Source organism: Ictidomys tridecemlineatus, chromosome Y (genome assembly GCF_052094955.1).
Source record: "Ictidomys tridecemlineatus isolate mIctTri1 chromosome Y, mIctTri1.hap1, whole genome shotgun sequence".
Lineage (NCBI taxonomy): Eukaryota > Metazoa > Chordata > Mammalia > Rodentia > Sciuridae > Ictidomys > Ictidomys tridecemlineatus.
This window is the reverse complement of record NC_135494.1, coordinates 16,096,404-16,110,344: the sequence shown is the minus strand read 5'-3', so window position 1 is coordinate 16,110,344 and position 13,941 is coordinate 16,096,404. Positions and strand designations below refer to the sequence as shown.

Below are 13,941 nucleotides of genomic sequence, written 5' to 3'. Positions count from 1 at the left end.
CTGCATGCTGCCACCTGACACACAGACTCCCTCAGACATGGCAGTGGACAAGCTGCTGCTCTCCCTCATCTCAGCTCCAGCCCTTCACACTGACCTCTCCCTTCTTGATTCCCCTCTATCCTCCTGATCATCCAGAAGCTCCAAATTTAAGAGGGCATGAGTAGTCCATGGTATTGGACCAGTGTCTGTTCCCCACCGAGGTGTAAGCACCAGGGGACACCCCTGCTCCCAGGCTTACCAAAACAGTCTTGGCCATCTTTGGACTTTGTGTTTCTAAGTGAACACGAATTAAGCAGGTGTCTCCCACCTGCTTGTGGGAAAGCGGCCTGGAGGACTTGCAGGTTGATTCTGAGAACTGTGGGGGATGGAACATCAGCAAACCCAGAAACAGAAAGCCACCCCAGCCTGTCAGTTGGCTCTATGGGCTTCTAGCACATATGTCCAGGTGCTCAGGCATCTTATTTCCCCAGGAGGGAGTGGAATGGCAGCACAAGTACAGCTTGAATAAGGTAGGTGTTTACCTCCTTTCCCTTGACCTCGCGGCGTTTCCTCACGATGAAATATTTTATTCCCGGATTCATGGACAGACACACCAGTGAGTGGTCAGAGACCTTGATTTCTGCAGAGCGAAGTGGAGAGAATTGTTAGGTGGTACTCAAGGATTATACCTCAAAACATCCACAACCCCTGAGAGTCTCTGCCAGGCCCACCACACTTTGGTATTTTGGGGACAAGGCCCACTTTCTCTTGGCTGTGAGTTATCCTGAGCCCACTGTGGATCATGTATCCCCACTGTCTGATTGTCCTACTTACTCTCATCCTCAGACATCATACTCAGCAGCTCAAAGTTGTCCACATCCTCATGCTGCAACAAATTTTGGTCCAAGGCCCTGCGGATGAGGCTTGTCACCGTCTCCTGACAGGTCACCTGGATCAGGGTGGGACAAATGTCATCAGAGAATGGCTTTTAGTGGAGCTAACCAGAAGACTGTGGTCAAACATTCAGGAGAAAAAGAGGCAGATGCACTGAAAATTTTGGTCCTGACTGCCACTACACAAAACAGACTCAGATACAAGAGTGTGCACTTGAGTGCTTCATGACAGCTTTGAGAGGCCCTGGCCTCTAGAAGCTCGGTGCGGGTCTGGTTGTAATGATGTACTTGACTCAGCACTGGCAGTCACTGAACATGTCTCCTCTGCAGCTGGACACCTGCAGCATTAGTGTGTCTACTGCACATCCATAGAAATTCTGCCCAGAACCCCTTTAGCTCCATATTTACATACATGCAAAGGCTAACATTCCGAAGCTTTGGCATGACCCCCCAGGTGATCCCGACCCCAAATTCCTACACCTAGTCATGCTAAGGAGGTTCTCTTCCCTGCCAACAGGAACACATCCCCTCCTACACATGTGACAAATCACTGCCACCTCCTCTGCTCCAACCTCACTCATTGAGAATACCAAGTTCTAGGCACTGCAGCCTACACCCTAGACATATCTCTGCCTTCATCTGTCCACAGCACTTCCGTCTGCACTTCTGGCCTGCAAATGCAAAACCCACAATATACAGGCCCACTCACCACTGGAGCTGGGCATGCTGATGCTCTCCCTCCTCAGGTCAAGCCCTTAAGACAGACCTCTCTCTTCTTTATTTCCCACCATAGCCCCAGGGTTGGCTGTGTCTCCTGCCTTCTGCTGTGTGGACACCCAGAGGCAGCCCTGCTGTCGGGCTTACCAGGATGCACTTTGTCTCCCTCAGGCTCTGTCCCTCTAGGAGGACGTGAACAAAGTGGCTGTCTTCCACCTGCTCGCTGGAGTGAAGCAGTGAGGAGCTGCTACTGGTGACTTTTCTCATGCAGCACTCATTGCTTTGGGTGGCCTGGGGCAATGATCCTGCAGCCACTGTAGAGCTGCTGCTCCCAGCTGCTGGGGTCCTGGATGCCACTGCCACAGAAGGCTCCAAGAACTGTGGGGGATGACAACATCAGCAAAGCCCAGCAACTGCACCCCACCCAGCCTGGCAGTTGGTTCTGTGGGCATTCTAAAACATCCATCCAGAACCTGAGGTTCTTGTCCCCTTGGAGGATGTGGAGTGGCCCCAGGAATAAAGACTGAAGAAGGTGGCTGTTTACCTCATTTGGCTTGACCGTCAACGACTTGCTGGCAGCGGTTTCCCGAAGAATAAAGTTATAATCCACTCCTCCATCCAGGTCGTAATATACTTTCCCATCAGCAGGGATCCTCAGCTCTGGAGAGGCAGGGACAGAGGCGTGGTAGGTGACAATCAAGGAATATACTACCCAACATCCCCCACAACTGAGAACCTCTGCCAGCTCAGGTCTCACACACAGACCTGAGAGCCCCCGAATCCAGCTACTGTTCCACCAAAGACTCCCCACTGATTCCTCCCTGAGGACCCTCTATGCACAGGAGGTCCACTACAGGAACACCTTTCAAGGAAATAGCCCCTTGTACCCCAGACCCTCTTAGTTCATGTTGGACCCACCAAAGACAAACAGCTAGACTTTGTATCTGGATTGGTCGCCAAAGACTCATGTGTTCAAGGTTTTCTCCCCACTGCAGCAATGATCACAGGTGGGTTTGGGGAAAAGCACTTGATGGTGGGTGCCTCCACCTTGCCAGTGGATTCATCCACTCATACAAAGCTACACTAATTTGAGGGTGTGGTTTGCAGGTGTGTTGAGCGTGGGTGGAGGATGTCCACAGCAGGGCTGTGCCATCCAGAGCAATGTATTTCTCTTGAGTTCCCCACTTCTGCATTTCCTCCTCATGAGTATAATTCTCATTCACATTTTTAATCAATTTATTGTTATACTTCTTGTTTGGCTTGTGTTTCTCCTTCTTGTTCTTGTTCTTCTTCATCTTCTCCTCATGCTTCTTCTAATAGTCATCTTGACCTTCTTATTCATGGTCTCTTCCTTCAACTTATTTTCATTTTTCTATTCCTCCTTCTCCTCCTCCTCGTCCTCCTCCTCGTCCTCCTTCTCGTCCTCCTCTTCCTCCCCCTCCTCATCCTCCTCCTCCTCCTTCTTCTTTCCTCCCTCCCTCCCCCCCTCTCTCTCTCCAAGAAGGGTTTACAAGCTGTGAAGGGTTCTATTCTACCACACACTTCTCTCTAGAAATGGCCTCTGGTCCTAAGTGGACTCAGTTTGCAAGGAATAGAAAGATTGGAAGCCAGAAATGATTGTTCATTGAACTGCTTTTCTCATGTACTCGTCTAGGTCAGGAAAGGCTGCCAAAGTAGGCATCCTGTGGTTGTCTGTCTTCTTTAACACAAGACAAAGAAGCCTGTGTTCTTGGCCCCTTGTGGATAATAGCTTTGCAATGCCTCCTCAGGCCAAGGAAAGAACACATGATAGGCAGGTCCACAGCCCCTGGAGAATATGAAGAACCTGCAGATTTATGCCCCATCATTACACTTTGTTTTGTGCACAAGTCCCACCATACTCTTCCTGGGCATTGGGTCAATGCACACTGTGTTTTGGCTCCCAGTTATTCTGAGCCCACTGTGACTCACTGCTCCCTACCCTCTGATGGTTCGACTTACTCTGATGGTTCGAGACAATTTGCAGAAGTTCATAGTTTTCTGGATCCTCCTGCTGGAGCAAGTGTGCATCTAAGGCCCTGCGGATGATGACTTGAGTGCTGTCCTGGCAGGTCACCTGAGCAGGGTTAGAGAAGGCTCATCAGAGAGGGAATTTGGGAGTAGCTACCCAGAGGACAGTGCTCAAGGACAATCAGAGACAAGAGAGCTCTCAACACAAGGGCACCATCTTGTTACCCTGCTACCTGAGGCCTTCATGTGATCATGTGGGGTCTTCCTATGAGCCTCTAGTCCAATCTTGGTACAAGAGTTTGCTTCAACCTGCTATGCCCTACAGGGACAAGGGAATAAGGACCAAAAGGCTTTGTACAGACACACTCTACTCCCATCAAGATGGGAGGAATGGTCCAGTGGACTTCCATATCCCTGCTCTGATCTGGGATGCAGCTGCATTTAGGTGGACCAGGCACAAACCCTAGGTGTTTTGGTCCTGACAGCCAGGGCACAACACACACTAGGAGTCTTTAATGATAGGCATGGAAGCTGCTGGGCTCAAGAGTGTCAGTGCTTGCTGGGGTGTCAGGAGGTTTGGACTCAGCAGGTGCCGTGGTTCAACATGGCTCCCCTGGAGGTGGACACCAGAGTCTCATGATGGATACTCCACACCCAGGAAAATTCTGCAGAGAGAGCCGCTAAATCTCTATTCACATACATGCAAACTAGGACACTAATGGGCCCTTCCAAGACCCCCAGTTGTCTGTGACCCACACCTATCCACCCTAATCATTCTACAATGGCTCCCTTCCCTTCAACCAGCAATATATCCCCTCCCACACACAAGAAAATGACTGCCAACTCCTCTGCTTCAACCTCCACGGTTCAATATACTCCTCCTCAATACCAAGGTCAGTAGAGGATGGCCTGTACCCTCGATATTTCTCTGACCTCCTCTGAACCCAGCACTCACTCCTGCACTTCTGACCTGCACACCCCAAAACATGCAGGCCCACTCACACCCAGACCTGGCATGCTGCTGCTCTCCCGCCTCCCTCTTCCTCATTTTATGCTCTCCTTCCTGACCTTCCAGAAGCTCTAGTTCAAGAAGACAGGCCTAGTCCAAGGTGTTTGCTGTGGACTCGGTCTTCCCCACTGTGGGCTCCCAGGAGACTCCCCTGCTCGAAGACTCACCAGGATGCTCCTATACTGTGTTGTCATTTCATTTTCCAGGTAGACGTGAATGAGGCACCTGCCTCTCACCCGCCTGTTGTACTGGGGCCGTGGGGAGTACCGAGTGGAGACCCCTGATGTCCTGGACTCCGGCTCTGCCCCTTCCCTGGAAGAAGGCTCTGGCTCTGGGGTTGGCTGAGGAGCCGATACAGGAACTGAGCTTGTAGCTAAAGGAGAAAAGATGCCAACATGACTGCCTTGCCCTGACCTTCCCACAGACAGACAATACCCCTGCTGCCAGGAAGAACTCAGGCCCTTAGCCCACACAGGACCTCTTTGCAGACTGGGGTCACTTCCTGAATGGACAAAGGCTTATCCTAATTTCCAGCCCAACACCAGGCATACAGACTCCCTGCAGTGGGACAAGAGTCAGACCTCTCCTCATATACCCTTAGGTACTCACCCCGGTCCGCCTGGCTCTCAGGCGCTGCCTGGCTTGATATGCCATCTTCAGTTGTGGCCAGGAGGTGGTATGTTTGATGCTCCAGGTACAAACCAACCAGCAAGAGCCCCATATATGGCAGCAGCTGCTGCAGACTCAGAGAGCCTGGAGGCTGATGGGAAGCCTCGGTGTAGAAGTTAATCCAGGTCCCCAGGAAGGAAGGTGAGGCACTGTGGGGAGGCAGGTGTGGAGTCAGAAAAACCCTGGCCTTGCCTTCACCATGGCCTCCAGAGAAAACCTCTGACCCTACACTTCTGAACTGTCCCTGGTTCTGAACACACCAGTCCACCTCAGACCAGACACAGTGGCTCTACAGGCAGGGACAGGACAGGTTGCCACAGGCAAAGAACCTTCAATGAAGGAGCGTTAGATCCATGATATGACCAGCTCTCCCCTCCTCTGGGCAGGCCTGACACTTTTCTTCCTCTTGGCTACGTGCTCTCCAACCTGGAATGCACCTTCCAGGAGTGTCTGTCCTCCTGCCCACTCTTCTCAGGGCTCAAGAGACACCTCCTCCCCTGGCAAGGGCTGCAATGCTACCTCATTCTCTGTGAGCTCTCACTGAGTCCCCCTGAGTAGCGGTGGACCTCTCTTTTCCCATGAGTGCAGACCACATCTCTGTGGCCCTGGGGGAGAACAGGGAGGTGTGGTGTGGGGGGATCTATTGTTCCAGAGGCTTCCCCAGTGGACCATGACTACCTACAACTCCCCGCCTTACCCCTCCTACTGTTGAAGCCCCACACCTTACACTGCAGGCAGAACACAGAATTGGGGAGAGCAGTCTTTCCTCAGCCTTCCCAAGTCAAATCACCTTGCAGGTCCCTATTCTGGAAACAGGAGCCCACCCTCTTGACCCCAAGCCCATTCTATGTTGAAGTTGGTCCAGGGGTCCACTATAGTCACTGAAGAGGACAACGTGCAGTTATGCCTCATGGAGTCAGGGATGCAGTCACATGTCGGATATGTACTCATGGCACCTGCGGTTTTAGGCTGACCCCCATGAAAAGGGACACAATGGCGGTCATTTGCACTCCATTTTTCACTGAATTATGAAACGTGACTGGAAACGTGTCTTCACACAGTGGGTGCTTTCTCCATGTTCATCAGTGAATGAGCCCAAACTGCTGATTCCCACATCTCTCTGGGTGTGGGAGCTGCCATGTCCAAAGCCCCTGTCCAGCTATGTCCCAGCTAGAATGCTCTGTCCCACTATGTATACTAACATGTCTTTATTAACCCAAAAGTGCTTTTCCCAAGGCCCGAGTTTTGAGACGCCTCTGGCACAGATCTACGTTCTTCAAGAAGCCAATATCACACCAGAAAGACCACCTGGCCTCGCTGAGTCCACCTGGGAATGAGCTCAGTGCACACCATTGATCTGTGGTGCCAGGTGTGTGGGGACTGCTCCACAGACCTCTGTGGATCAGCTGGAGTCAGGATGGTTTCTCTGCCTAAGAGGGAAAGTTCACTCCCCTTGCAAGGCTGTGGCAGGCACCTCCAGGACTCGTCACATTCGGGGCTGACATTCCACTATGAGTGTGGTCCTCTATCTCATTAGGTATCACAAACCTTTGGGTCCCTGAGAGGTACATGGCGGCCCCAAGACCCAGGCATGAGGGGGCTACACACTTGGGCTTGGTGGTCTGGTGCTTACCTTGGGAACAAGAGATCCAGCACCTGCTGGGTGGGGATGGAATCCCAGGAGATTAACCCCATGTTGCTGCTGAAATGTAGGTTCCTCCCACAAATGACAGGCAGGAGCTCATTCCTAAGCTGGTCCTGCCTGTAAGGTTCAAGGCTCTGTACCCTGAAGGGCTCCTCCGTGTTCTCATCATTTTCACCCTGGGTTGGGACCAAGAATGGTGGGTTCAAAATGGAAATGGTGACAAACAGAAAAATGACTTGTGCCAATACACTAGAGTCAAAGCACAATGGGACAGTTCCCATCAGTACAAACACACACACACACCACACACACACACACACACACACACACAGTCAGAATAGGAGTCCTGGGCCATTCATCAGGGATCAGACTAGAGGGCCTGCTGGGCTCACCTGCCCTGTGCTACTCACTGTTACTCTTGAGCTCCTCTGCGACAATTGCCAGAGGATCTGGCGTCTAAGTTGAAGCCTCATCCAGTGCATCCACAAAAGGGCTAGTTGGCCCCCCTGAGATTCCTGGGAGCCTGAGGCTCGGCATTGTTTGCAAGGACAGGGGAACATCCTTCTCACTCCAGTTTCTCCAACCAAATGAGCTCGGTCAGTTAAGTGGGTGCCTGGATACCAGGGTTCCATGTTCTGTTTGATCCATTGTCAAGGCAATGATGTCATTTCCTGTACCCATACCTGAGCCTCTTTTCACATAAGATCACTTTCAAAAGCCCTATGGGCTGCTGATTTCTCCTCCATGCCTACCCATCTCAGGTGTGCATGTGTTCACCAACAAGTACCCAAATACCCCCACCAGCATCTGCCCTGCTTGGTGCCTCTAGAGTTCCAGCTTGGAGCCTTCAAAAATGCATTCACAACCAGTCCTTCCCTCTCAGCAGCCTTTGGACCCTGGTCCCATCATTGTGCAACTCATGGTGTGCCCAGTCTTTTCTGGAAAGTAGGGTAGCATCTAATCAGGGATTGGTGTCTCTGATTCATACATAGCATATGGTTTCTATGAAATCCAGTGAGGGAGCAGGAGTAACGAAGCTGATTGCACAGATGACCTCAGGGAATACTGACAGGCCAAATGAAAAATATGTTCCAGCTAACCATTGGTATTTGGGCTTCTCAGCCCAGTCCTGTTTTTAAAAAAGGTGCAGACAGGCAGTGTTCATTAAAAAAATGTCTACCATTTAAAAGTGGGTAATTTAAATGGCATCTAGTTACACATCTGCTAGAATGGTCTGGCAACATATGAATTTCATTCTAACAACAACAACAAAACATAGAAAAAAACATAGACATAAAGATAAAACCTTGTCTTCACCAGGATGCCTAGAAATAGGTTTTATTTGGCTCATGCAAATATCTTTCAATAGAACTTCTAATTTCTGAATGAACTCATTCAATTTTATAATGTCTGAAACCCTCTGTGAGCATGGGAAGCACTGCTGACAAGACACCAGAGGGCCAGAGCACTTGTGCCCCCTACAGGGGTGTCTCTTGGCTATCACCAAAGACCGTTCCCCTCCCGAGGCAGCTGAGAGCAAGCTGGGCCTTGGAGCAAGGATTAGTGTTTAGGTATAGACTATGCAAGCAAAGCACAATGTCTTTAATAAAACTAAAATTAAAAAGTCACATTGAAAAATTTTTAAAAAAAAGAAGAAAATAAGGTCAAGTAGAGGAACGGGCAGAGGCATCCAGAGGAAGCCCATTTTCACAGGAGAAAATCCCCCAGTGAAAAGCATCAGAATAGATACCAAGAAAAATACCAACAAAAACAGTGTGCTCCCACTATGTATCTACTCCACATGCAAAAGTTAGAAAGCTAGATAATACAATCCTGGCCACAGGTAGAGCTATTCAGAAGAGCCACCTGGCAGTGCTTAGTCAAAGAAGTAAACATGCACACTTTGATCTAGAAATGCCACCTGTGTGTAAACCAGGTGGTGCTTAAGCAGTTTCACAAGGGGACATGCACAGGGAAATTTATCCTCAGGTTCCTTATAGAGTTGTCTGTGCTTACAGAAGGTTAAGGGCTGTCAGGGTGCCCACAATTGGGAAAGTGAAATGCTTAAAAGGTAATGGATACCAACCTGGATATATTAATAGAAATCAATGAAAAACAATAGATTTACATGACAGTAAAATCCCTGAGTTCAAGTTCTTGCTAGCCTACCTACCAACAATCATGCTTGGTTAAGACACTGACATACTTCAAGGCAAAAAAAGGAGAAAATATAATGTCATTATTACTTTTCTTAAAAGCAAATAAGGAAATGGTAATATTTACCCAGCCATGACCTGTTATGCATAATATGTGAGATTATTGTGGACATGTTGGTAAATGATGATCTACTCAGATACGTTCCGTGACTCACCAAATGCAAAGGTCCATGAAGAATTACTGTCTCCACACATGAATTCATCACCAAAAGCCTTGAGACAACAGGGGCTTCACAAAATGGCTTCTTGGCCAACTTGATGAGTGCGTCCTCGGACAATGCTTCCACCTGAAAGATGTCACCAACTTGTTCTCATTCACATTTCCACAGTGCCACAAAAAAGAAACAAAGTCTGATACTCTATTGAGTGAATCCTCAAGTGGACCAAACACCATACTTCCTTCCATATTTTAGAATTAACAAATGCAACTTCAACTCAATAACTTGCATTAGGCAACATGCAACCACAACCTTCCCCTGAGCCAGGGAAGCTGACCCCTCTCTGAATTCAGGAGGTCCTGGCCCCACCAGCATAAACACGAAGTTGACACAAACCTGGCACTTTGATTCTGTGAATTATGGTCAGGACTGATGAGTCAGCTTTGTTGGGATAACTGCTAAAGGAGGACTGTGTATCCCTTAATTTTCTAGCCGATGGCCTCTGGAAAGAGCCATTTATCCTGGTTTAAGGCCTTCCTTTTAACGTGTGCAGCCTATTCTCAGCCATAGTGGCCTCTTGTTTTCTTTACATTTAATGTTTCATAAAAGCAAATGGCTCCGAAGCCCCTGATACAGGTGAATGTCCCTGTTAGCTGCCTGCATTTGGAATTTATCAAAGATCTTTACTCGGAGACTCTTTTCTGTCAATTCCAATCTTGAATCACAGAAGTGCTCCTCACAGGGGAGGACACTAGGGTGGCCTCTCCATGCTGTCCCCTACCTGTGCGTATGGCAGGCTCCCTGGGGCACCTGAACACCTGGGGCAGCTGTGCAGGAGCTGGGAGGGGGAGCTGAAGCGGGGCTGGCAGGCTGGCTTGTTCACCCACTTTGTCTCCAAACTTAGGAAGCTAGACCTGGACGGTGTGCATGGGGAGTAGGTTCTCTGAAGCTCTCTTATTTAAGGCTGCGATTTTTCCTGGGGACATCCTGGACCGAACCCTAACCACCTCCCTGCCCCCTGATTCTGCCTCAGCTTTCATCTGACCCAGGTGCTGCCCCCTAGGGGAGCCTGGGGAAGCTGCACCTCTCTCCCTCCTTGGTTCCTCTTGGGAAAGGAAGGCTGCACTAGGGTAGCAGAGGCAGATGAATTCCAGCTCTGCTAGAACCTTTCTGGGTGAAGAGTGGTGTGTGTTGGGGATGCTGAGAAATAAAGTCTCTCAGGTAGGGCCCTAAAGAGGATCGCACTAGTTTCGCTGAAATGCGGGGTGACAGGGTCTCTCTCTCCCCCCAAGGCATGATCTTTGTCTGGGTTTATGATGTCGTCATTCTAATCAACGCCATGTTAATTGCCCTGGATGAGAAGAACCCCTTCATCTCCTAGCCGAGTGGCTTTTCCTTTCTCTGTAGTTCTTGAGATCCTCCTGAAGTTCTACACGCATGAGCCCAGATTTTATTTTGAAAGAAAGCAGTTCTGGAACTGGTGAGTGTGTGTCCTAGGGAGGGGACAGGGGACTTCCTGTCACAGTTCAGAGACATGGATGCCGGTCTCCAAGCTCCACCTGTGTAGAGGCATCTTATAATGAGCTCTTGGAGGGGAACCCTCTGTGTGGGTAAAGGCCGAATTTCCCAAAGTCAATTTGAACTGTCTAATTAAAAGGAGAACCACAGACCTTGACATCCTGGAGTTGGGAAAGATCTTTAAAAGAAGGAAGCCCAATGTTTTTCTCTAATTTCTCACAATACTTCTTTTTTAAAAAAATATTTTTGTTCTTTTTAGTTATAAATGACAGTACAGTGTATTTGGACCTATACATACATGGAGCATAATCGCCCATTCTTGTGGTTGAACTTGGTGGTATGGAGTTTCACTGGTCGTGTATTCATATATGAACTTAGGAAAGTTACGTCTGATTCCTTCTACTACCTTTCCCATTCCCAGCCCCTTCCTTCCCCCCACTCTGTGCTGTCCAACCTGGTGATCTACCCCTATCCCACCTATGGTCACTCACAATACTTCTGACACCAAGTGTGGGTTATTTTTTCTCACACCTACCAACTGTCCAACTCTATGGTCGTCAATTTTGTGTCCTGCAATTCAATTAAATTTGGACACAATTTGTTCACAGTTAGCATCAAATACCACAGGCTGAGGGCTGAGCCAAGACTGAGGACAGTCCCCAAGACTGTCCTCTCTTCAGACACCAACTGAATGTCCAGATTAACACCTGTGCTGCTGACTGATCGCCTATAAATCAGAGGTGACCAGAAAAACACTTCGGTTACTAGATTTCTGGTTTTTGTACAAGGGTACAGCTCAGGTCAGCCAGACTGAGAGGTGCAGGGTGCAGGAAATGGGGTGCACAGCTCCCATATCCTCTCCAGGTGCGCCCTTCCCTGCCCCTCAGTAACCCAGAAGCTCCCTCAACACTATTGTTTTTTTTGTGGAGGCTTCGTTATGTGTGCATGACGGATTACACATTGGCCATTGGTCATCAACCCAATCTTCAGCCCCTCTGCCCTCCCCAGAGGTAGGGGGCACGAATGGGGGTGGGGCTGGAAGTTCTAGCTCTCTGATCCCTTGGTAGGTTCCCCTGTCGATTCACATCCCCATCCTGAGGGGCTTTCCCAGGGCGACCTCATTAAGCTCAGGTGGGGTTGAAAAAGGGCTTGTGATGAATAGCGAAGGATGCTCCTTCCACCTCTGTCACTTATCACTGGAGGGACAGTGCTCTTATGCATTCAGGTCATGAGACTAGGGATGAAGGCCAGGCATCCTAGAACATCATGGCCAAGGAGGCAATTCCTTTGGCAGCTTCTTTGGCCCGTTCCCTAACCTAACTGTCAGAAACTCAGCCTGTGTGGCTGGCCAACGGGCTGTTGGCCAGCCCTCCCCTGGGCGGTGGACATGTCTCCCACGAGCCTTCCCTTCTCCAGGCCGCTGGTCTCTACCCTTGGCCCTGGTGCTGTGCACCAGCTGGTGCGTCTTGAGCTGCTGTGTGTCGAGCTCTGCAGGGCACAGAGATGCAAGCCGCAGACTGACTTTGGTGGTGCACAGCTAGGCGGGGTCTGACCCCTGTGACCACTGCTCTTAGTGCCAGGAAACTTCTCCCGAAGTGCACATGGCTGGGGGGACCTGGTCGGTGTTTTCTTCTTCTTTAGCACCACTGTCAGGAAAGTCATGGCACGATGAATTCTACTTCCATTAAGCGTAATGCACATAGTAAAATTAATACCAGGAAAGACCTACTGTGCATTCTGCAAGTATTCTTCACCGGATGGGCACAGTGGTGCACGCCTGTGTTCCCAGTGTCTTGGGAAGCCGAGGCAGGAGGATGGTGAGTTCAAAGCCAACTTCAGCAACTTAGCAAGGCCCTGAGAAACTCAGCAAGACCCTGTCTCTAAATAAAATATGGAGAAAAAAAAAAAGGCTGAGGATGTGGCTCAGTGGTAAAGCACCCCCTGGTTCAATTTCTGGTGCCCAAAAAATAGAAAAATAAAAATGTTCTTCACCAGTATAGACTTTTGTGGAAGGCAAAGTAATATGGGTTAGTGATTCCTGCATCTCTGCGGGTGACTCAGAGCAGCCAATGGATGATCATGGGATGGTTCAAGCCTAGTGTTTCTTGCTTCCCATGCAGTGACCTAAAAGTTCCAGAAATGAATTTCAGCACTGGCTAGTTATCTCACATAAGCTGTTGGTTCAGTTTTCTGGGGACCCATCAGAGCCTGAGCTTGACATGCCTCTCACTTGATTCTTAATGGACTTTGCTTTTGCCATTATGTTTGACACGCTGATCATCATCACAGCCTGATGGCCACGGTGGCTGATGCCACCATTCAGTCAGGTCAGTGCCTCCAGCTCTAGGCTTCACAGAAGACCAGGTGCTTACTCAGTTCTCTGTTGAAAATCCACCCTGCACTGTGGAGATTTGGGGGCCAGAAAGGGGGACACCAGAAAATTATTAAAAGTGTTCCGTATTCAGGTTGGAGGTGTGGTTCAGTGATAGAGCACTAATCCGGTGTGTGGAGCCCTGGGTTCAATCCCCAACACTGGGAGGAAATATATGCCTCTATGTGTACACACACACACACACACACACACACACACACATACACACACACACTTATATCCAATGCTCTTGAGAGGGATGGTGCCTTTGTGTGTGTCTAGCCATGCAGTATTTTAGGGATTTCGCTTGTAGAAGTCCATCACACCAGATTCTTACCTGGTCATCTCTCCAACACTGGGCCGTGTCTCGGGGCTGCCCTCTACCCTTCCATCTCCTGCCTGCCTTGGCCTCCCACCCAAGTCCTCCCCACAGCAGGAGCCTGCACCCACCCTGCCCCTGCCTCTTCCTACCACACCTACCTCCACCCTGCGTGGGATTATTTAAGACTTCTTAAGGGAACTTGATGAAAAGAATTCTGGGGGAGGAAGGCTCGCTTGCAATGTGCTCTGTAGAATTGGAGCCACTTCCTGAGGACAGTCCATATTTGCTCACACAGCTCTGGGGCTGGGGGCTGGGGGCTGGGGACAGGGAAGCCTGGCCTCCACACTCACCTTGGCTCTGACTTGTAGGGATGGTTCCGGATTCAAGGCAGCACTTCTTCGTTGGTGCTCAGACCATTGCTCTCTTCTCTTTTCAGTGCTGGGCCTAGAACCTAG

At 49.7% G+C, this 13,941-nt stretch overlaps 2 long non-coding RNA genes across 2 annotated transcripts; both read right to left on the bottom strand.

Moving 5' to 3' along the window:
• Positions 1-217: 217 nt before the first annotated feature.
• LOC144371843 (uncharacterized) lies at positions 218-928 on the bottom strand. Its single transcript, XR_013431947.1, has 3 exons — positions 814-928; positions 522-619; positions 218-355 (listed from the first exon to the last, which is right to left on the bottom strand). It is a non-coding gene; the product is annotated as an uncharacterized LOC144371843 (long non-coding RNA).
• Positions 929-4,398: 3,470 nt separating this feature from the next.
• On the bottom strand, positions 4,399-7,552 carry LOC144371842 (uncharacterized). Its single transcript, XR_013431946.1, has 3 exons — positions 6,890-7,552; positions 5,197-5,405; positions 4,399-4,960 (listed from the first exon to the last, which is right to left on the bottom strand). It is a non-coding gene; the product is annotated as an uncharacterized LOC144371842 (long non-coding RNA).
• Positions 7,553-13,941: the final 6,389 nt, after the last annotated feature.